The sequence below is a fragment of the Pristiophorus japonicus genome, chromosome 17 (assembly GCF_044704955.1).
Source record: "Pristiophorus japonicus isolate sPriJap1 chromosome 17, sPriJap1.hap1, whole genome shotgun sequence".
Taxonomy (NCBI): domain Eukaryota; kingdom Metazoa; phylum Chordata; class Chondrichthyes; family Pristiophoridae; genus Pristiophorus; species Pristiophorus japonicus.
Window position 1 is genome coordinate 30,902,437 of NC_091993.1, and position 22,324 is coordinate 30,924,760.

Below are 22,324 nucleotides of genomic sequence, written 5' to 3' on the forward strand. Positions count from 1 at the left end.
TGCCATCATTCCTGCAGGTTCAGCACACTGGCACGGTTATGTCATAGAATCATTGAATGATACGGCACAGAGGAGCCATTTGACCCATCGTGCCTGTGCCGGCTCTCTGTAAGACCTATCCACTTAGATCTGAACAAATGGGTGGATTATTAGAATGTAATGTATATCCTGGAGATCACAGCATAAACCTCTGATTGCCGACACTCTCCCTCTGACCCTCTCCCTCTGACCCTCTCCCTCTGACCTTCTCACTCTGACCCTCACCCTCCCTCCCTCTGACCCTCACCCTCCCTCCCTCTGACCCTCCCTCCCTCTGACCCTCCCTCCCTCTGACCCCCTCTCCCTCTGACCCCCTCTCCCTCTGACCCTCACCCTCTGACCCTCACCCTCTGACCCTCACCCTGAACCTCTCCCTCTCTCCCTCTGACCCTCCCTCTGACTCTCCCGCTGAACCTCTCTCCCTCTGACCCTCTCCCTCTGACCCTCTCCCTCTGACCCTCTCCCTCTGATCCTCTCCCTCTGATCCTCTTTCCCTCTGACCCGCTCTCTCTCTGACCCTCACTGACCCTCACCCTCTGACCCTCCCTCTGAACCTCTCCCTCTGACCCTCACCCTCTGACCCTCCCTCTGAACCTCTCCCTCTCTCCCTCTGACCCTCTCTCTCTGACCTTCTCCCTTTGACCTTCTCCCTCTGACCCTCTCCCTCTGACCCCCACTCTCTCATCCTCTCTCTCTGACCCTGACCCTCTGACCTTCTCCCTCTGACCTGCTCCCTTTGACTGCCTGCTGCTGTTTCTCTAACTCTCAACTATGCCCTACATCTCATGATGTGAAAATTGCATTTCCTTTCTGTAATCATCTCATGCTTTATATTCCTTTTCCTTACGTGCCTTCGTAGAATCACAGAACAATTACGATACAGAAGGAGGCCATTGGGCCCGTGTCCGTGTCGGTCAAAAAAGAGCTACCCAGCCTAATCCCACCTTCCAGCTCTCGGTCCATAGCCCTGTAGGTTACAGCACTTCAAGTGCACATCCAAGTACTTTTTCAATGGGCTGTTGTAATACCTGCCCTCCTGTATGGGTCAGATACATGGACCATGTACAGCAGACACCTGAACTTGCTGGAGAAATATCACCAACAATGTCTCCGCAAGATCCTACAAATCTCTTGATGGGACAGGCGCACCAACATCAGCGTCCTCATCCCCAGCATTGAAGCACTGACCACACTCGATCAGCACCGCTGGGCAGGCCACATAGTTCGCATGCCAGACACGAGACTCCCAAAGCAAGTGCTCTACTCTGAGCTCCTTCACAGCAAACAAGCCAAAGGTGGGCAGCGGAAACGTTACAAGGACACCCTCATAGCCTCCCTGATAAAGTGCAACATCCCCACCGACACCTGGGAGTCCCTGGCCAAAGATCGCCTTAAGTTGAGGAAGTGTATCCTAGAGGGCGCTGAGCACCTCGAGTCTCAACGGCGAGAGTATGCAGAAATCAAGTGCAGGCAGTAGAAAGAGCGTGCGGCAAACCTGTCCCACCCACCCCTTCCTTCAACGACTAGCTGTCCCACCTGTGACAGAGTCTGTGGCTCTCGTATTGGACTGTTCAGCCACCAAAGAACTCGCTTCAGGAGTGGAAGCAAGTCTTCCTCGATTCCGAGGGACTGTCTATGATGATGATAATGAAATGTGGTGAGGGTTTCTGCCTCTACCACCCTTTCAGGCAGTGAGTTCCAGACCCCCACCAGCCTCAGGGTGAAGAAATGATTCATCATCTCCCCTCTAATCCTTCGACTAATTACTTTAAATCTATGCCGCCTGGTTATTGACCCCCCCTGCTAAGGGAAATAGTTCCTTCCTATCCACTCTATCCAGGCCCCTCATAATTTTATACACCTCAATTAAAGCTCCCCTCCTCTGTTGCTTGGAAAATAAACCCAGCCTATCCAATCTTTCCTCACAGCTAATATTCTCCAGTCCAGGCAACATCCTCGTAAATCTCCTCTGCACCCTCTCTAATACAATCACATCTTTCCTGTAATGTAATCACCCGTCTCTTTGTTTAATTCCCTACATTCTTTCATTGAGATCCAAGTAAACTTTGCACCAATATTAAATATATAGTAAGATTCAGCCAAGGTTTAGTGAATGGGGCAGCAATTCTCATTTCAACCTGATAAAACTATTACTTACCATAAAAACAGGTGTACGATTTCCTCCTGTATATAAGCTACACCTATCTTTTTGTAATTGAGTGAAGTACGTAGGAACAGGAGGAGGCCATTCAGCCCCTCGAGCCTGTTCCGCCATTCAATTAGATCGCGGCTGAGCTGTATCTTAACTCCATTTACCCACCTTGGTTCCACAACCCTTAATACCCTTACCTCACAAAACTATCCATCTCAGTTTTGAAATTTTCAATTGACCTCCAGCATCCACAGCCTTTTTGGGGGAAGAGAGTTCCAGATTCCCACTGCCCTTTGTGTGAAGAAATGTTTCCTGACATCACTCCTGAATGGCCTGGTTCTAATTTTGAGGTTCTGCCCCCTTGTTCTGGACTCCCCCCACCCACCAGTGGAAATCGTTTCTCTCGATCCACCCGAACATACCCTCTTAATCATCTGAAACAGCTCAATTGGATCACCCCATAATCTTCTAAACTCAGAGCAATACAAGCCTAGACAACGCAACCTATCCTCCTCATTGTTATGTATGCAATCCTATGTAACCTGCACACTACCACCACCAGAGGGTGTATCTGTTGGAGTCCCAAGGGATCTCAGCATCATTTGGTAGCACTGTATATAAGCAGACCTCCCATGCTGTACCAGTACTCTGGAGTTAGAATAAAGAGACTAAGGTCACACTTACTCACATCGACAGTACTCAGTCACATTGCTTTACTTAAGACATAACACTAATATAACCCCGGTATTGTTCTGATCAGTCTGCGCTGCGCCCCTCCAATATATCCTTCCTGTGGTATGGGGCCCAGACAGTACGCCAGCGAAAGTTGTAGAAATTGCATTTAAAGAGCTGAAAGACGGTGAGCAGTTGCATTCACTGTATTTTACCATCGTTTCGGGATGCTCCTTCAATTTCCCTTCAATGTTGCTGCCTCCTGTTGCATCAACATAAGCCTGCTGTGTTGGAGCACTAAATGTGCAAGTTTCCCCAGAGACATGAAGGACCACTTCACGAGGTAGGTTTCCGCAGCCAGTATGCTGTTGTGTGCAAACGAGAAACCCCCGGCTAGCATGTTTGAGTGGGACCATGCAGGTTTACAGCACAGGAGGAGGCCATTTGGCCCATCGTATCTGTGCTGGCGCATTGTTAGCGCAATACAAACCTAACCCTACTGCCCTGTAGACGTATAGAAGGTGTTTCCATTTGTGGCCGTGATCAAAACTAGGTGCCTTAAATATAAGACAGTCACTAATGAATCCAATCGGGAATTCAGGAGAAACTTCTTTACCCCGAGCGTGCTGAGAATGTGGAACTCGCTGCCACACAGTGTATGGTTCAGATGAATAGTATAGATGCATTTAAGGGGAGTCTAGATAAACACATGACTGAGAAAGGAATAGAAAGATATGCTGATAATTAAAAAGGATATTAGGAAAGCAAAGAGCATGCATGAAAAATTCTTGGCACGTAAAATCAAGAAAAACCCAAAGATATTCTATGAATATATTAAGAGCAAGAGGATAACTAAAGAAAGGGTAGGGCCTATTAGAGACCATGAGGGTAATCTGTGTGTGGAGGCGGAAAATGTGGGTATGGTTTTTAATGAATATTTTGCGTCTGTTTTCACAAAAGAGAGGGGCGATGCAGACACTGCTATCGAGGAGAAGGAGCGTGAAATATTAGATGAAATAAACATAATGAAAGATGAGGTATTAAAGGGTTTAGCAGCTTTGAAAGTGGATAAGTCCCCAGGCCCAGATGAAATGTATCCCAGGCTGTTAAGTGAAGCAAAAGAGGAAATAGCAGAGGCTTTGACGATCATTTTCCAATTCTCTCTGGCTTCAGGGGTGGTGCCGGAGGACTGGAGGACTGCTAATGTGGTACCTTTGTTTAAGGGAGAAAGGGATAGACCGAGTAATTACAGGCCAGGCAGCCTAACCTCAGTGGTGGGAAACTTATTGGAAAAAATCCTAAAGGACAGGATAAATCTTCATTTGGAAAGACACGGATTAATCAAGGACAGTCAGCACGGATTTGTTAAGGGAAGGTCGTATCTGACTAACTTGATTGAATTTTTCGAGGAGGTAACAAGGAGGGTTGATGAGGGCAGTGCGTTTGATGTAGTGTCTTTGGATTTTAGCAAAACTTTTGATAAGGTCCCACATGGCAGACTGGTCACGAAAGTAAAAACCCATGGGATCCAGAGCAAAGTGGCAAGTTGGATCCAAAATTGAATCAGGTAGGAAGCAAAGGGTAATGGTTGATGGGTGTTTTTGTGACTGGAATGATGTTTCCAGGGGTTCTGCAGGACTCAGTACTAGGTCCCTTGCTTTTTGTGGTATACATCAATGATCTAGACTTGAATATAGGGGGTATGATTAAGAAGTTTACAGATGATACTAAAATCGGCTGTGTGGTTGATAATGAAGAAGAAATCTGTGGACTGCAGGAAGATATCAATGAACTGGTCAGGTGGGCAGAACAGTGACAAATGGAATTTAATCCAGAGAAGTGGGAGGTAATGCATTTTGGGAGGTCTAACAAGGAAAGGGTATACACATTAAATGTTAGGACACTGAGAAGTGTAGAGGAACAAAGGGACCTTGGAGTGCAGGTCCACAGATCCCTGAAGGTAGCAGGCCAGGTAGAAAAGGTGGTTAAGAAGGCATATAAAATTCTTGCCTTTATTAGTCGAGGCATAGAATACAACAGCAGTGGGGTTATGCTTGAACTGTATAAAACACTGGTTAGGCCACAGCTGGAGCACTGCGTGTAGTTCTGGTCACCGCATTACAAGAAGGACGTGAATACACTGGAGAGGGTACAGAGGAGATTTACGAGGATGTTGTCGGGAGTGGAGAGTCTAAGCTATGAGGACAGATTGGATAGGCTGGGTTTATTTTCCTTTGAACAGAGGAAATGGAGGGGAGACCTCATTGAGGTGTATAAAATTATGAGGGGCCTAGATATAGAAGATAGAAAGGGTCTATTTTCCTTAGCAGAGGGGTCAACAACCAGGGGGTATAAATTTAAAGTAATTGGGAGGAGGTTTAGAGGGGATTTGAGAGGAAATTTCTTTACCCAGAAGGTGGCGAGGGTCTGGAACTCACTGCCTGAAAGGGTGGTAGAGGCAGAAACCCTCACCACATTTAAAAGTGCCGTAACCTACAGGGCTACAGACCGAGAGCTGGAAAGTGGGATTAGGCTGGATAACCTCTTGTTGGCCGGCACGGATATGATGGACCGAAATGGCCTCCTTCCGTGCTGTAAACTTCTATGACTCTATGATTACAGCCGTCATTGTGGGACAAAGAAAGTTGGGGATGTGCAAGAAGCCAGAATTGGAGGAGCGCTGAGATTTTGGGGGGGTTGTGGAGCTGGAGGAGGTTACAGAGATGGGTAGGGGGCGGGGGGGCGAGGCCACGGAGGGATTTGAACACAAGGATGAGAATCTTAAATTCGAGGTGTTGCCAGACCAGGAGCAAATGTAGGTCAGTGAGGGGTGATGGGTGAGCGGGACTTAGTGCGAGTTAGGACACGGGGCAGCGAGCACTGAGGTTGATGGATGAGCGGGACTTAGTGCGAGTTAGGACACGGGGCAGCGAGCAGAGAGGGTGATGGATGAGCGGGACTTAGTGCGAGTTAGGACACGGGGCAGCGAGCACTGAGGTTGATGGATTAGCGGGACTTGGTGCGAGTTAGGACACGGGGCAGCAAGCAGACAGGGTAATGGATGAGCGGGACTTGGTGCGAGTTAGGACACGGGGCAGCGAGCACAGAGGGTGATGGATGAGCGGGACTCGGTGCGAGTTAGGACACGGGGTAGCCGAGTAAATTCTGGGTTAATAGCTGGAATGCTCTCTGGTTTATGCTGCATTATGGCAGATATTTTGGATGAGAGAACCTTTATCCCATTTTTCCAGACGAATTTGTATGTAGATATGCCACCTCCTCCCTCCTACACTCACTGGGAGAGCAAACGGCAAACACAAAGACTATGTAAAATCAAGAATCTGTGGCATGCGCGCCCAGTCAGTACGATCAACCGTGGAGCGTACGTGGAGGGGCAGCCAGCTGTGTTCTGACCCTGCGTGCTGCCTTCTCGATAGGAAGGGAAGTTAAAAACTCAAAACAGTTCTTCACAGAGATGTTGACTGATCAGATTAGAATGAATTTTGATTATTTTGGCATGAGATGGAGTCAAATAATAAGCTTGGGAGCTCAACTCTCCTGTTTGTAATCCCCTCCAGCTCCTATGCCCACTAACTGGAGTTCAGAGAGAAAGAGAGAGAGAGAGAGAGAGAGTAAATTAACTCAACAACCATCTTTCCATTGGGTAGAAGAGCTGAGGGGAGGTATCAGCTGTGGCTTAGTGGGCAGCACTCTCTCACCTCTGAGTCAGCAGGGTGAGAGTTCATGTCCCACTCCAGAGACTTGAACACTAAATCCAGACTGACACTCCCAGTGCAGTACTGAAGGAGCGCCACACTGTTGGAGGTGCCATCTTTGGATGGGACGTTAAACCGAGGCCCCGTCTGCTCTCTCAGGTGGATGTAAAAGATCCCATGGCACTATTTCGAAGGAGAGCGATGGAGTTCTCCCTGGTGTCCTGGAGCCAATATTTATCCCTCATTCAACATCACTAAAACAGATTACATGGTCGTGTATGCCATTGCTGTGTATGGGAGCTTGCTGTGCGCAAATTGTCTGCTGCGTTTCCTACATTACGACAGTGACTGCACTCCAAAAAGTACTTCATTGGCTGTAAAGCGCTTTGAGACGTTCTGAGTCATGAAAGGCTGGAGCTTCATGCCTAAACACATTCTCCCGCCCCCTGCCCACACAGCCGTTCAACCTCCTGAGGGAGGTTGGAAAATCTCAAGGCCAATCAGGGAAAAGATACGCTGGAAAATTCTTCTCCAATTCCCCTCAGGCGATGGAAACCAGGCTAGGCGAACACACGGATCGAGTGTTCTCTATAAAGACACTGACCTGCTCTATGATGTGCTCCCCACCTCAGGAACCAGTCCAGCTCCCTCTCAGAGGCAGAGAATCGGAGCAAACCGCCCCAGCCCGCAACACATCCCAGAGCCCCACCATCCAGTCTACTCCCGCTCTTGCGGAGTTTAAGCTCGTCCCCTGGTCCTCCCCAACCTCAAGTGGAAGAATCTCTCGATAGGGACGCCATCCTGACCTTGGCGATCTTTCTGCCATTCAGTAATTCTAGCAAATAAATTCACTTGGGGAAATAAATGTCACTCCCCTCCAACGTTTCCCACATTACAACAGTGACCTTGCTTTATGGATGCAAAACTTGGCAACTTCAGGAGATGGAGATTTGTTCTCTCAAACATCTTTAACTGTGCAAGAACATGGCGGGGGGGGAAACAGTGCAGCCTTTGTGAAACACACAGGCTTTTCTGTAAATAAACGCTGCCAGGCTCTGAGAGGCAACAGCGCAGCAATCTGTGTGTCGAATGGCGACCCGGGTCTCTGATACTCCGCTCCCGGTCGTGCGGTGGCCTTACAGGGAGATACAATTCTCAGCCAAGCTGCAGCTGTCCCAATTTTCCACAGACAGAGCTACACCCAGAATAGATCTCCAGATCCCGCGTCATTGCTTAACTCTGCTAATGCCGAGCACGCAGTGTGGCCATCTGCCTTCTCTGATGGGGGTGAGATGGAGTGGGGGTGGGAGGAGGCTTTTGTGAAACATAAACACCGGCACAGAGCAGTTGGGCCGAATGGCCTGTCTCTGTGCTGTACATTCGATGTAATTCTCAATTATCAGCCGGACGTTTGGCAGAAAGAAAGAAAGACTTGCATTTATGTAGCGCCTGTCACGCCCAATGAACGTCTCAGAGCGCCTTACAGCCAATGAAGTACTCTTGGAGTGTAGTCACTGTTGTAATGTGGGAAACGCGGCAGCCAGTTTGCGCACAGCTAGCTCCCACACACAGTAATGTGATAACAACCAGATAATCTGTTTTTGTGATTTTGATTGAGGGATAAATATTGGCCCCAGGACACCGGGGATAACTCCCCCTGCTCGTCTTCGAAATAGTGCCGTGGGATCTTTTACATCCACCTGAGAGGGCAGACGGGACCTCGGTTTAACGTCTCATCCGAAAGACGACACCTCCGAAACTGCAGCACTCCCTCAGCACTGCACTGGGAGTGTCAGCCTGGATTTGTGTGCTCAAGTCCCTGGATCAGAACTTGAACCCACAACCTTCTGACTCAGAGGCGAGAGTGCTGCCCACTGAGCCACGGCTGGCAGGTTTGCAAGACATGGACATTGCTGTGCCCGTTTATTCTCTTCCAGTTTCCTTCCCTCAGTGAGCAAACCTATCCATTGCTGGTTTTGTTATTTGTTTGGAGGTTGAATTCATTCGGCGAGAATATTGCTGCAACTTACACGTGACACCAGGTTTCCGGGGACGCCCGTTATCCACCAATTTCCATTTTCCACCAGGGCGGGAGGATTCCCCCACATACTGACAACAACAACAACAACTTGCACTCATATAGCGTATTTAATGTAGAACAACGTCCCAAGGCACTTCACAGGAGCGTTATCAAACATTTAACACCGAGCCACATAAGGGGATATTAGGGACAGGTGACCAAAAGCCTGGTCAAAGAGTTAGGTTTTAAGGAGCACCTTAAAGGAGGAGAGAGTCGAAGAGGTTTAGCGAGGGAATACCAGAACTTGGGGCCCAGGCAGCTGAAGGCACGCCACCGATGGTGGAGCGAAGGTGATTAGGGATGCTCAAGAGGCCAGAATTGGAGGAGTGCAGAGATGTTGGGGCAGGGGATGGAGGGGGTTGTGGGGCTGGAGGAGATTACAGAGATAGGGAGGGGCGAGGCCATGGAGGGATTTGGAAACAAGGATGAGAATTTTAAAATCGAGGCGTTGCTGGACCAGGAGCCAATGTAGGTCAGCGAGCACAGTAGGTGATGGGTGAGCGGGACTCGGTGCACATTAGGACACGGGGCAGCGAGCACAGGGGGTGAAAGGTGAGTGGGACTCGGTGCGAGTTAGGACACGGAACAGAGAGCACAGGGGGTGATGGGTGAGCGGGACTTGGTGCGAGTTAGGACACGGGGCAGCCGAGTTTTGGGTGAGCTAAAGTTTACGGAGGGTGGAGGCCGGCCAGGGGAGCGGTGGGATAGTCGAGTCCGGAGGTAACAAGGGCACGGATGACGGCTTCAGCAGCGGATGAGCTGAGGCAGGGACGTGAAACAGAGCGCACTGTTTGTGACTAAAGCCCTTTCTTCCTGTTAGCTGATGCTATTACACACGGGAGCCTGGCAAGGCCGAGCTCGGCATTGTTGTAGAACATCCTCTTCCTGTTGCGGGATGTGAGAGAGCTCCCGGGAGGTAGAGAAACTACTTGAGACAGTGACTCACATTGCCCGTCAGTTAATGCCCAATTACCGCCATGTCGAACATTGTACCTCAGAAGGATTGGGGTAGTTTCATGGCTTCTGCAGTGTCTGGCGTTGGGTTTAACATAGAAATGACAGAACTTGCATTTATATAGCGCCTTTCACGACCTCACTGGACATTCCAAAGCGCTTTACAGCCAATGAAATAGTTTTGGAGTGTAGTTACTGTGCAATTTACGCACAGCAAGCTCCCACAAACAGCGATGTGATGATGATCAGATAATCTGTTTTTTTGTGATGTTGATTGAGGGATAAATATTGGCCCCAGGACACCGGGGATAACTCCACCTGCTCGTTTTCGAAATAGTGCCGTGAGATCGTTTACATATTGGCCAGTGAAGCTGGATGGAAAATGCCGGTCCTTATTGCTCACAAGTGTGCCTAAATGTCAGCTTCCAGTCGTCAGAGCTGGAAAATCCCTCTGGGCAACAAGCCCATGGAGAGAAGGATTCACTGCATAGCTTCAGTCAGCTGAGAAAACAAAGTAGCATCCGATCACCAGTCCTTCTCCGCGCCTCTGCTCTCCTGTATCCGATCCTGCGAGCTCCGTTGCAACCTTTCCTTGGCCCGATGACAAGCTCTGTACAAGCCGTCTTTTGGATGAGACGTTAAACCGAGGCCCCGTCTGCCCTCCCAGGTGGACGTAAAAGATCCACTATTTCGAAGAAGAGCAGGGGGAGTTCTCCCCGGTGTCCTGGGGCCAATATTTATCCCTCAATCAACATAACAAAAAGAGATTATCTGGTCATGATCACATTGCTGTTTGTGGGAGCTTGCTGTGTGCAAATTGGCTGCCGCGTTTCCCACATTACAACAGTGACTACACTCCAAAAGTACTTCATTGGCTGTAAAGGGCTTTGGGACGTCCGGTGGTCGTGAAAGGCGCTATATAAATGCAAGTCTTTTTCTTCATTTTAAAAATTTGTTCCGGGATGTGAGCGTTGCTGGCAAGGCCGGCATTTATTGCCCATCCCTAATTACCCTTGAGAAGGTGGTGGTGAGCCGCCTTCTTGAACCGCTGCAGTCCGTGTGGTGAAGGTGCTCCCACAAACTTCTAGGTTGCAGGTTTGCTTTTACTAACTCACAGATCTCGGTTACAACCTCTTTGCGGAAACACAGCTTTCTCACACAGTCTGCATCACTGAGGTGCAGGTCTGAACGCCTGTCTCGATATACCCGATGTGGGTAAGGCCTCCTGCCCATCATCCTACGGGCTCCGAGGTTCCTCATGCGATGACATCGAATCAATGGTCTCCTTCGCAGCACCATCATGCAGAAGGCTTGTACGAGGTATGGCGTTGTCAGTATTGCCCCCATGATTAAATTGTACCTTTGCAAGGAGCTCAAAGCAACAGGACAAACTTCTCTGTTGTCTCTCTCCCCAAGGTCGACGCCCTAGTATGGACCACACGCAGGTCTGTGCAAAGTCCTTACACAATACCACAAATCCACACGAGGCACATTCTATGGACAAGGTCACTCTGTGACCTGCACCTTTATTCACAGGACCTCCCTTTATATACCTGGATGACCAGGTGAGGAATGTCTCCCACAAGTTCACCCCCTGTGGTCAATGTGTGCATTTCTCAAGTATATCCAGTATTGCAGTGTTGTTACATGAAGGTTACAGACATGACAGTCTGGACATGCGCAATAGGCTGGCCTAGAACGGGAAGCTCGGCATTCAATGAGGACATTTGGGCAACGAAATCTAATACAATTCTTTCATTTTAGATTTTTTTCACAATACCACCCCACCACCGACCAAACGTCTCCTCACCGGGCTCGAGAGTCGGCCGGCAGAGTCAGTCCCTCGCCCGGACACGGGCTCGGCATCACTCACCGCCCCCCGCCCTGTGTCCGGGCGAGGGAGCGATTCTGCCGGCCGATGCTCTGACCCTCGAGCCCGGTTTGGAGATGTTCGGTCGTGGTGTGGCACTTTGAAAAAAGTCCAAAATTAAAGAATTGCATTAGACTTCCATTTTCTGTGTTTTAAGTTGGAAAAAAATTAAGCTTCATGATGCATATTTAATGTGTTCTTGACTCCCTCCAATGCTTCGCCTAAAAACAATGTTGTCTTTCTGCGGCAATTTTTTAATGTAGGCTGATTTTTCTGACGTGCCCCGAAGGTTTTTTGGGAGTAGTCACATACGCGTCCTAGGAAAAATGTAAGTTGGCCAAACTTGCATAAATGTGAAAAACTGGAGCAGGCATCAGGTTACGCCCCCTATAACACAAAAAAAAACTTAGCTAAAAAAATCGTAACTAACTGAGTTACGCTGGCACACAATCTTTGGGGAAACTTGGATATTTTAATTTAGGCCCAAAAAAACGGTGCAGATAACTGGAGAAAATTGAGCCCATGATCTGGTCATTATCACATTGCTGTTTGTGGGAGCTTGCTGTGCGCAAATTGGCTGCCACGTTTCCCACCTTACACTTCAAAAGTACTTCTTTGGCTGTAAAGTGCTTTGAGACGTCCGGTGGTCATGAAAGACGCTACGTAAATGCAGGTCTTTCTTCCTTTTCCACGCTGTCGGGGCCGCTGTCTGCTGCTTCAGGAGTGACCTCGGTCGCTCTGGCCATGGGTCCATGGCCCTCGGGCCCCGGAGGATATACTGAAGTGAGGCTGGACCCCGTGATTTGGGCGGGAGAGCTGGCCGGCGATGCTCGGGTGGGAGATTGTAAGCGTGAGCGGGACAGGCACCAGATGCATATTCACCCCTTCAGTGTCTCGGCTCAATCAGGTGCCAGCTAACTGGCCGCAGGTAGGCTAGCGAGAGTCCGAGAGACGGGGAGAGCATTGTGGGGACAGGGTGAAACAGGATATTTATTTTTACAGTTCGCAAAAAGAAACTTCTGAACCTGGATTTATTTGGATTCTTGCATCTGCACAAGACTGTAACGTATGCTCACAGGTGTGTGGAGCTGTTGCATCGTGAGTGGCTTAGCCAGTCACGTGATGTTCACCAGACTCAATAAAACCCCAGCCAGTTGGGGCTCGGTCATCCACGATGAGGTATGCAGTTGTGAGCCTAGTGGATGGAAGGTAGGCCCCCCGGCCTGCGAGCAGCATCGGAGCAGGCCGGGGAGCGGAAGGAGCAGAGTGGCAGCATACCACTCTAGGGAGCAGCACGTGCTGGAGCAGGAGAGCAACGACAGTAAAAAGGGACGTCACCAAGGTCCAGGTCACGGATTGGAGCGTGGGCAGGTACAGCAGGAGCGGCGAGGTCGGGGCAAAGGAGCAGCGAGAGATTGTAGAGGGACGTGATCGGGGCCCAGGAGAGGCGAGGATTCGGGGCCCAGAAGAGCCGAGGGCCCAGGGGCAGCACGGGCCAGCCCACACTGCGTTATGTGTGCCCACTAGGTCCGTGCAGCAGAGCTGGTCTCCAGTCGTCTTGGTTAATCCTTGCCACTGGATCAAGACCTAGCTCTGTCAAGCCCGTGTGGTGGCTGGTATGCAATCCATGCAGGCATCGTTCACCCTTCAACATGTAGTTCGGGATCTGGAATATCAGGTCCTTTATTGAAACATCTGTGAACTTTTTGACGTGGAAGCAAGTCATCCTCGATTCGAGGGACTGCCTATGATGATGATGAATAGTAATGTGTAGTGTGGTTGTTAAACCTTTGTTAATAAACCAACTAGTTCTTAATAGCAATGTGTTGCTATGAATTCTTAAGCAAAGAACCGATGAAGCAAATACATTACAGAGACTTTCACCAGAATGATACCGGGGCTAAAGGAGTTAAATTACGAGGACAGGTTGTATAGACTAAGCTTGTATGTCCTTGAGTGTATAGAAGATTAAATAGTGGTATAATTGAGGTGTTTAAGATAATTTGATAGGGGCTAGATAGAGAGAAACTGTTTCCTCTGGTGGGGGGAGTCCAGAACAACGAGCGTAACCTCAAAATTAGAGCTAGGCCGTTCAGGGGTGATGTCAGGAAGTACTTCTTCACACAGAGTCTGGAACACTCTCCCCCCCAAAAAGCTGTTGAGGCCGGGGGTCAGTCAAAAATTAAAAAACTTGAGGTTGATGAATTGTTGTTAGGCAAGGGTGTTAAGGGTTATGGAACCAAGGCGGGTGGATGGAGTGAAGGGACAGATGAGCCGTGATCTAATTGAGCGACGGAATAGGCTGGAGGCGCTGAATGGCCTCCTTCTGTTCCACTGTTTGACAGTTGGAGCACGGAGAGAGGGACTGGATGCTGCAGCAACCGATGAATGAGTTCAGCAACAATGCTGGCTGTAAGGTTCTTCAGCTTCGATCTGGGCTGTTCCCTTCTCGATCAAGTTACAAAATAAATTTGAAAGCCAGCTTGCTGGATGCTGTGGTAAGTGAATACCATCAAGTCCAAGGGGTTGGGCACACGAGTGGAACATTGGAACATAATAGTCGTCACAGGGATGCCAGCACTTGCTGCCTTCCCATTGGAGCATATTTCAGGCATGATATCACTGACATGCCTCAGATATGTTGACGATGCGTGCAGACCAGTGATTAAGCTGGTTGGAGTTGTGGTGGTTACATAACATCAAGAAAGAAAGACTTGCATTTATACAGTCCCAAAGTGCAGTGCAGCCAGTTAAGTACTTATTTTCTGAAGTGTAGTCATTGATGTAGTTTAGGAAACGTGGCTATCAATCTCCGCAGAGCAAGCTCCCACAAACAGCAATGAACGAAATCACCAGATAATCTTTTTTTTTTGTTGAGGGATAAATATTGGCCAGGACACCTTTGTAAATAGTGGCCATGGGATCTTTTACGTCCACTTGAGAGGGCAGATGGGGGCCTTAGTTTAACGTCTCATCCGAAAGACGACATCTCCGACAGTGCGGTGCTCCCTCAGTACTGCCCCTCCGACATTGCGGTGCTCCCTCGATACTGCCCCTCCAACAGTGCGGTGCTCCCTCAGTACTGCCCCTCCAACAGTGCGGTGCTCCCTCGATACTGCCCCTCCAACAGTGCAGTGCTCCCTCAGTACTGCCCCTCCGACAGTGCGGTGCTCCCTCAGTACTGCCCCTCCGACATTGCGGTGCTCCCTCGATACTGCCCCTCCAACAGTGCAGTGCTCCCTCAGTACTGCCCCTCCAACAGTGCGGTGCTCCCTCGATGCTGCCCCTCCGACAGTGCAGCGCTCCCTCAGTACTGCCCCTTCAACAGTGCAGCACTCCCTCAGCATTGCCCTTCCGACAGTGCAGCGCTCCCTCAGCATTGCCCCTCCGACAGTGCAGTGCTCCCTCAGTACTGCCCCTCCGACATTGCGGTGCTCCCTCGATACTGCCCCTCCAACAGTGCAGTGCTCCCTCAGTACTGCCCCTCCAACAGTGCGGTGCTCCCTCGATGCTGCCCCTCCGACAGTGCAGCGCTCGCTCAGTACTGCCCCTCCAACAGTGCAGCACTCCCTCAGCATTGCCCTTCCGACAGTGCAGCGCTCCCTCAGCATTGCCCCTCCGACAGTGCAGTGCTCCCTCAGTACTGCCCCTCCGACAGTGCAGCGCTCCCTCAGTACTGCCCTTCTGACAGTGCAGCGCTCCCTCAGTACTGCCCCTCTGACAGTGCAGCATCCCTCGATACTGCGCCTCCGACAGTGCAGCGCTCCCTCGATACTGCCTCTCCGACAGTGCAGCGCTCCCTCGATACTGCGCCTCCGACAGTGCAACGCTCCCTCGATACTGCGCCTCCGACAGTGCAGCACTCCCTCGATACTGCCTCTCCGACAGTGCAGCGCTCACTCGATACTGCGCCTCCGACAGTGCAGCGCTCCCCAGTACTTTCCCTCCGACAGTGTAGCGCTTCCTCAATACTTTCCCTCCGACAGTGCAGCGCTCCCTCGATACTGCCCCTCTGACCCTGCAGTGCTCCCTCAGTACTGCCCCTCCGACAGTGCAGCACTCCCTCAGTATTGCCCCTCTGACGGTGCTGCGCTGCCTCAGCACTGCCCCTCCGACAGTGCGGCGCTCCCTCGGCACTGCCCCTCCGACTGTGCGACACTCCCTCGGTACTGCCCCTCCGACTGTGCAGCACTCCCACAGCACTGCCCCTCTGACAGTGCAGCATCCCTCGATACTGCGCCTCCGACAGTGCAGCGCTCCCTCGATACTGCCTCTCCGACAGTGCAGCGCTCCCTCGATACTGCGCCTCCGACAGTGCAGCGCTCCCTCGATACTGCGCCTCCGACAGTGCAACGCTCCCTCGATACTGCGCCTCCGACAGTGCAGCACTCCCTCGATACTGCCTCTCCGACAGTGCAGCGCTCACTCGATACTGCGCCTCCGACAGTGCAGCGCTCCCCAGTACTTTCCCTCCGACAGTGTAGCGCTTCCTCAATACTTTCCCTCCGACAGTGCAGCGCTCCCTCGATACTGCCCCTCTGACCCTGCAGTGCTCCCTCAGTACTGCCCCTCCGACAGTGCAGCACTCCCTCAGTATTGCCCCTCTGACAGTGCTGCGCTGCCTCAGCACTGCCCCTCCGACTGTGCGACACTCCCTCGGCACTGCCCCTCCGACTGTGCGACATCCCTCGGTACTGCCCCTCCGACTGTGCAGCACTCCCACAGCACTGCACTGGGAGTGTCAGCTTAGATTTTGTGCTTAAGTTTCTGGAGTGGGTCTTGAACCCATGACCTTCTGATGTGGTGTGCTACCCACTGAACCAGGACCATGGGAATGGCTGCGGGATCGCACTGCCCGTGGAGTTGGGCGGAGAGCCCTTAGTCCTCCTCGCTCCACATGAAGGTGATTTTTTTTCTAAACATTTTTTGATATGTACCTTTAGTTGGCAGCTGTAATGTATGCACCTGTGAGTATGCTCAAAGGTTTGTAGTGCTGTTGCATCCGGGCCAGGGTGTCCCTGGAGATGGAGCACACGGTGTCCACCGGTACGCTCGCGGCCTTCCGCCAGAGGTAGGCACCGGAGGGACTGGAGTGCATCATCACCCCCGGCAACCAAATTCTAATTTGAACCATTATTGTTAAAAGTTAATTTGTTAAATATGTTGGTTTTGGTGCCCCCTTTAATCAGGGGGCACTTGATTTAAATTTCATTTACAGCTGTAACTAAAATAGTTGTAGAGTTGTTGCATTGTGCGTGTCTGAGCCAGTCACGTGATGTTCACAAGACTCAATAAACATAGAAACATAGTGTTGTGTACCTGTAAAGCATGCACTCCCATGTTCCGCCACCAGGGAGCGCATCCCCTGAAGTTCCAAGGGATCCCAGCATCCCTTGGGAGCACTGTATATAAGCCGGCCCCTAAGGCCTGTTCCTCACTCTGGAGTGTCTTAATAAAGACTGAGGTCACTGTTACTTTAACCTCCCTGTGTGCAGTCTCATCTGTGTTAGGAACACAATACATCGAAAATAGGTGCAGGAGTAGATCATTCGGCCCTTCAAGCCTGCACCACCATTCATAGAAACATAGAAACATAGAAAATAGGTGCAGGAGTAGGCCATTCGGCCCTTCGAGCCTGCACCACCATTCAATAAGATCATGGCTGATCATTCCCTCAGTACCCCTTTCCTGCTTTCTCTCCATACTCCTTGATCCCCTTAGCCGTAAGGGCCATATCTAACTCCCTCTTGAATATATCCAATGAACTGGCCTCAACAACTCTCTGTGGCAGGGAATTCCACAGGTTAACAACTCTCTGAGTGAAGAAGTTTCTCCGCATCTCAGTCCTAAATGGCCTACCCTTTATCCTAAGACTGTGTCCCCTGGTTCTGGACTTCTTCAACATCGGGAACATTCTACCTGCATCTAATCTGTCCCGTCCCGTCAGAATCTTATATGTTTCTATGAGATCCCCTCTCATCCTTCTAAACTCCAATGTGTAAAGGCCCAGTTGATCCAGTCTCTCCTCATATGTCAATCCAGCCATCCCTGGAATCAGTCTGGTGAACCTTCGCTGCGCTTCCTCAATAGCAAGAACGTCCTTCCTCAGATTAGGAGATCAAAACTGAACACAATGTTCCAGGTGAGGCCTCACCAATGCCCTGTACAACTGCAGTAAGACCTCCCTGCTCCTATACTCAAATCCCCTAGCTATGAAGGCCAACATACCATTTGCTTTCTTCACCGCCTGCTGTACCTGTATGCCAACTTTCAATGACTGATGAACCATGACAGCCAGGTCTCGTTGCACCTCCCCTTTTCCTAATCTGCCGCCATTCAGATAATATTCTGTCTTCGCGTTTTTGCCCCCAAAGTGGATAACCTCACATTTATCCACATTATACTGCATCTGCCATGCATTTGCCCACTCACCTAACCTGTCCAAGTCACCCTGCAGCCTCTTAGCGTCCCCCTCACAGCTCACACCACCACCCAGTTTAGTGTCATCTGCAAACTTGGAGATATTACATTCAATTCCTTCATCTAAATCATTGATGTATATTGTAAGTAGCTGGGGTCCCAGCACAGCCCTGCGGCACTCCACTAGTCACTGCCTGCCATTCTGAAAAGGACCCGTTTATCCCGACTCTCTGCTTCCTGTCTGCCAACCAGTCCTCTACCCACGTCAGTATGTTACCCCCAATGCCATGTGCTTTGATTTTGCACACCAATCTCTTGTGTGGGACCTTGTCAAAAGCCTTTTGAAAGTCCAAATCCACTGGCTCTCCCTTGTCCACTCTGTAATTACATCCTCAAAAGATTCCAGAAGATTTGTCAAGCATGATTTCCCTTTCATAAATCCATGCTGACTTGGATTGATCCTGTCACTGCTTTCCAAATGCGCTTCTATTTCATCTTTAATAATTGATTCCAACATTTTCCCCACTACTGATGTCAAGCTAACTGGTCTATAATTACCTGCTTTCTCTCTCCCTCCCTTTTTAAAAAGTGGTGTTACATTAGCTACCCTCCAGTCCATAGGAACTGATCCAGAGTTGATAGACTGTTGGAAAATGATCACCAATGCATTCAGTATTTCTAGGGCCACTTCCTTAAGTACTCTGGGATGCAGACTATCAGGCCCCGGGGATTTATCGGCCTTCAATCCCATCAATTTCCCTAACACAATTTCCTGCTTAATAAGGATTTCCTTCAGTTTCTCCTTCTCACTAGACCCTCGGTCCCCTAGTACTTCCGGAAGGTTATTTGTGTCTTCCTTCGGGAAGACAGAACCGAAGTATTTGTTCAATTGGTCTGCCATTTCCTTGTTCCCCATTATAAATTCACCTGAATCCGACTGCAAGGGACCTATGTTTGTCTTCACTAATCTTTTTCTCTTCACATATCTATCGACACTTTTGCAGTCAGTTTTTATGTTCCCGGCAAGCTTCTTCTTGTACTCTATTTTCCCCCTCTTAATTAAACCCTTTGTCCTCCTCTGCTGAATTCTAAATTTCTCCCAGTCCTCAGGTTTGCTGCTTTTTCTGGCCAATTTATATGCCTCTTCTTTGGATTTAACACTATCCTTAATTTCACTTGTTAGCCACGGTTAAGCCACCTTCCCCGTTTTATTTTTACTCCAGACAGGGATGTATAATTGCTGAAGTTCATACATGTGATTTTTAAATGTTTGCCATTGCTTATCCACCGTCAACCCTTTAAGTATCATTTGCCAGTCTATTCTAGCCAATTTACGCCTCAAACCATCAAAATTACTTTTCCATAAGTTCAGGACCTTAGTTTCTGAATTACTCTCCACCTCAATAAAGAATTCTACCATGTTATGGTCACTCTTCCCCAAGGGGCCTGGCACAACAAGATTGCTAATTAGTCCTTTCTCATTACACATCACCCAACCTAGGATGGCCAGCTCCCTAGTTGGTTCCTCGACATATTGGTCTAGAAAACCATCCCTAATACACTCCAGGAAATCCTCCTCCATCGCATTGCTACCAGTTTGGTTAGCCCAATCAATATGTAGATTAAAATCACCCATGATAACTGCTGTACCTTTATTGCAAGCATCCCTAATTTCTTGTTTGATGCTGTCCCCAACCTCACTACTACTGTTTGGTGGTCTGTACACAACTCCCACTAGCGTTTTCTGCCCTTTGGTATTCCGTAGCTCCACCCATCAATAAGATCATGGCTGATCATTCACCTCAGCACCCCTTTTCCTGCTTTCTCTCCATACCCCTTGATCCCTTTAGCTGTAAGGGCCATATCTAACTCCCTCTTGAATATATCCAACGAACTGGCACCAACAACTCTCTGCGGTAGGGAATTCCACAGGTTAACAACTCTCTGAGTGAAGAAGTTTCTCCTCATCTCAGTCCTAAAACCCCAGCCAGTTGGGTCACGGTCAACTACGATGAGGTATGCAGGTATGAGCCTGGTGGATGGACTGGTAATGTGTCGTGTGGTTGTTAAACCTTTGTTAATAAACCAACTAGTTCTTATTAGCAATGCGTTGCTATGAATTCTTAAGCAAAGAACCTCTGGAGCAAAAACATTACAGCAGTCAACTGAAGCAAGCTTGGATTTTGAGTGTTGTTGGGTCTGTGGTCTATTCAGCCCTGTGCAGGCTGACCTCTGATATGAATACAGATTGACTATGATCTAAATGAGTGGAGCGAACAGGCTCGAGGGGCTGAATGGCCTAGTCCTGTTCCTATAAATACCGAGTGGTTAATAAACTACAGCAGCTCTTCCAGAAACCATTGCCCTGTATGGAAGTTGCATCGGCACTGTCTTCTGTCAGACTTTCCCCAACATTGCACAATACATGGCTGTAATAAGCGGCAGGCATGGACGCTGACATAATCCGGGTTGGCACGACCCGCTCTTTGTGACTCATTACGTGAGTTGCTTCTGGTCATGAATCCCAGTTCCTGTTGAAATGTGAGCAGGACTGTGCAGTCACACAGTTGCAGAGCGAAGGAAAGCTAGTGGTGTATGGTGACCCCCTGCGAAGATTTCATCGCAACCCGTGTTTCGATTGTCATGCTGTGTTTTTGCACAACCGTCCTCTGCTGAAAGGGCTGGCTCTTGCTGGGGGCATGGTTACGTGGGCCAATTGCCTGTAATACTTCCTGTAAGAAGCCATCGCTGTGTTAAATTAGATGGTGTGCGTTAGCTGGCTATTGGACAACAGGAGGCACCACTATTGAGTTTGAATCTGCCCTTTGCTTAGTGACCACGTGTGTGCTTTGTGTGGCGGGGGGGAAGCCAGTGAGGGGGTGAGACACTGCATCGAATCATAGAACGGTACAGCACAGAAGGAGGCCATTCGGCCCATCGAGTCTGCGCCGGCTCTTTCGAAGAGCAGTCCCGTTAGTCCCACTTCCCCCGCTCGTTCCCCATATCCATGCAATGTTCCCTCCTTCAAGTGTTTATCCAACTCCCTTGAGAAGGCTATTTCTGAATCTGCTTCCATCACCCTCTCAGTCAGTGCTTTCCAGATCCTAACCACTCGCTGCGTAAAAAAGTTTTTCCTCTTGTCGCCTTTGGTTCTTTTGACAATCAGCTTAAACCTGGGCCCTCTCATTATCGACCCTTCAGCCATTGGGAACAGTTTCTCTCTATTTACTCTATCTAAATCCTTCATGATTTCAAACACCTATCAAATCTCCTCGTAGCCTTCTCTCTTCTAAGGAGAACAACCCCAGTGCAATGTTTGCACCTACGAGTATGCTCGCAGGTGTGTAGAGCTGTTGCATTGTGAGTGGCTTAGCCAGTCATGTGATGTTCACAAGACTCAATAAAACCCCAGCCAGTTGGGTTTAGGAGATCCATGATGAGGCAGGTGGTTGTGAGCCTGGTGGATGAATTGGTAATGTGCAGTGTGATTGTTAAACTTTTGCTAATAAACCAACTAGTCTTTAATAGCAATGTGTTGCTGTGAATTCTTAAGAAAGTATCCCTGTAGCAAATACATTACACCCAGCTTCTCTAGTCTGTCCACATAACTGAAGTCCCTCATCTCTGGAACCATCTGGTCAATCTCCTCTGCACCCTCGACAAGGCCTACACATCCTTCCTAATGTACAGTGCCCAGAATTGGACACAATACTCCAGCTGGGTCCGAACTAGTGTTTTATTAAACTCATCATAACTTCGTGCCGTTAGCATTCAATGAGTCTATTTAAACGATTGGGAGCGTGAGCCTCTCTAGTCTAGCGGCACTGAGGCCAGCACCACCCACAACCCAACCCTGAGCAACTAACGCGATGCAGGCCGGGGCTTTAACCTGAGGCTTTGCTAAACTGCGTGCAGTTTTGGTCTTCATATTTACGAAAGGATATACTTGCCTTGGAGGCAGTTCAGAGAAGGTTCACTAGATTGATTCCGGGGATGAGGGGGTTGACTTATGAGGAAAGGTTGAGCAGGTTGGGCCTCTACTCATTGGAATTCAGAAGAATGAGAGGTGATCTTATCGAAACGTATAAGATTATGAGGGGGCTCGAAAAGGTGGATGCAGAGAGGATAATTCCACTGATGGGTAGACTAGAACTAGAGGGCATGATCTTAGAATAAGGGGCTGCCCATTTAAAACTGAGATGAGGAGAAATTTCTTCTCAGAGGGTTGTAAATGTATGGAATTCGCTGCCTCAGAGAGCTGTGGAAGCTAGGACATTGAATAAATTTAAGACTGAGATAGACAGTTTATTAACCGATAAGGAGATAAGGGGTTATGGGGAGCGGACGGGGAAGTGGACCTGAGTCCATGATCGGATCAGCCATGATCGTATTAAATGGCGGAGCAGGCTCGAGGGGCCGTT

The 22,324-nt window shown here is 49.4% G+C and overlaps 1 protein-coding gene across 1 annotated transcript in view; it reads left to right on the plus strand.

The window, feature by feature from the left end:
- The window catches only part of LOC139227644 (A disintegrin and metalloproteinase with thrombospondin motifs 7-like), a 182,576-nt gene that overhangs the window by 12,091 nt on the left and 148,161 nt on the right, over positions 1-22,324 (plus strand). The gene's annotated exons all lie outside the window — the stretch shown is intronic.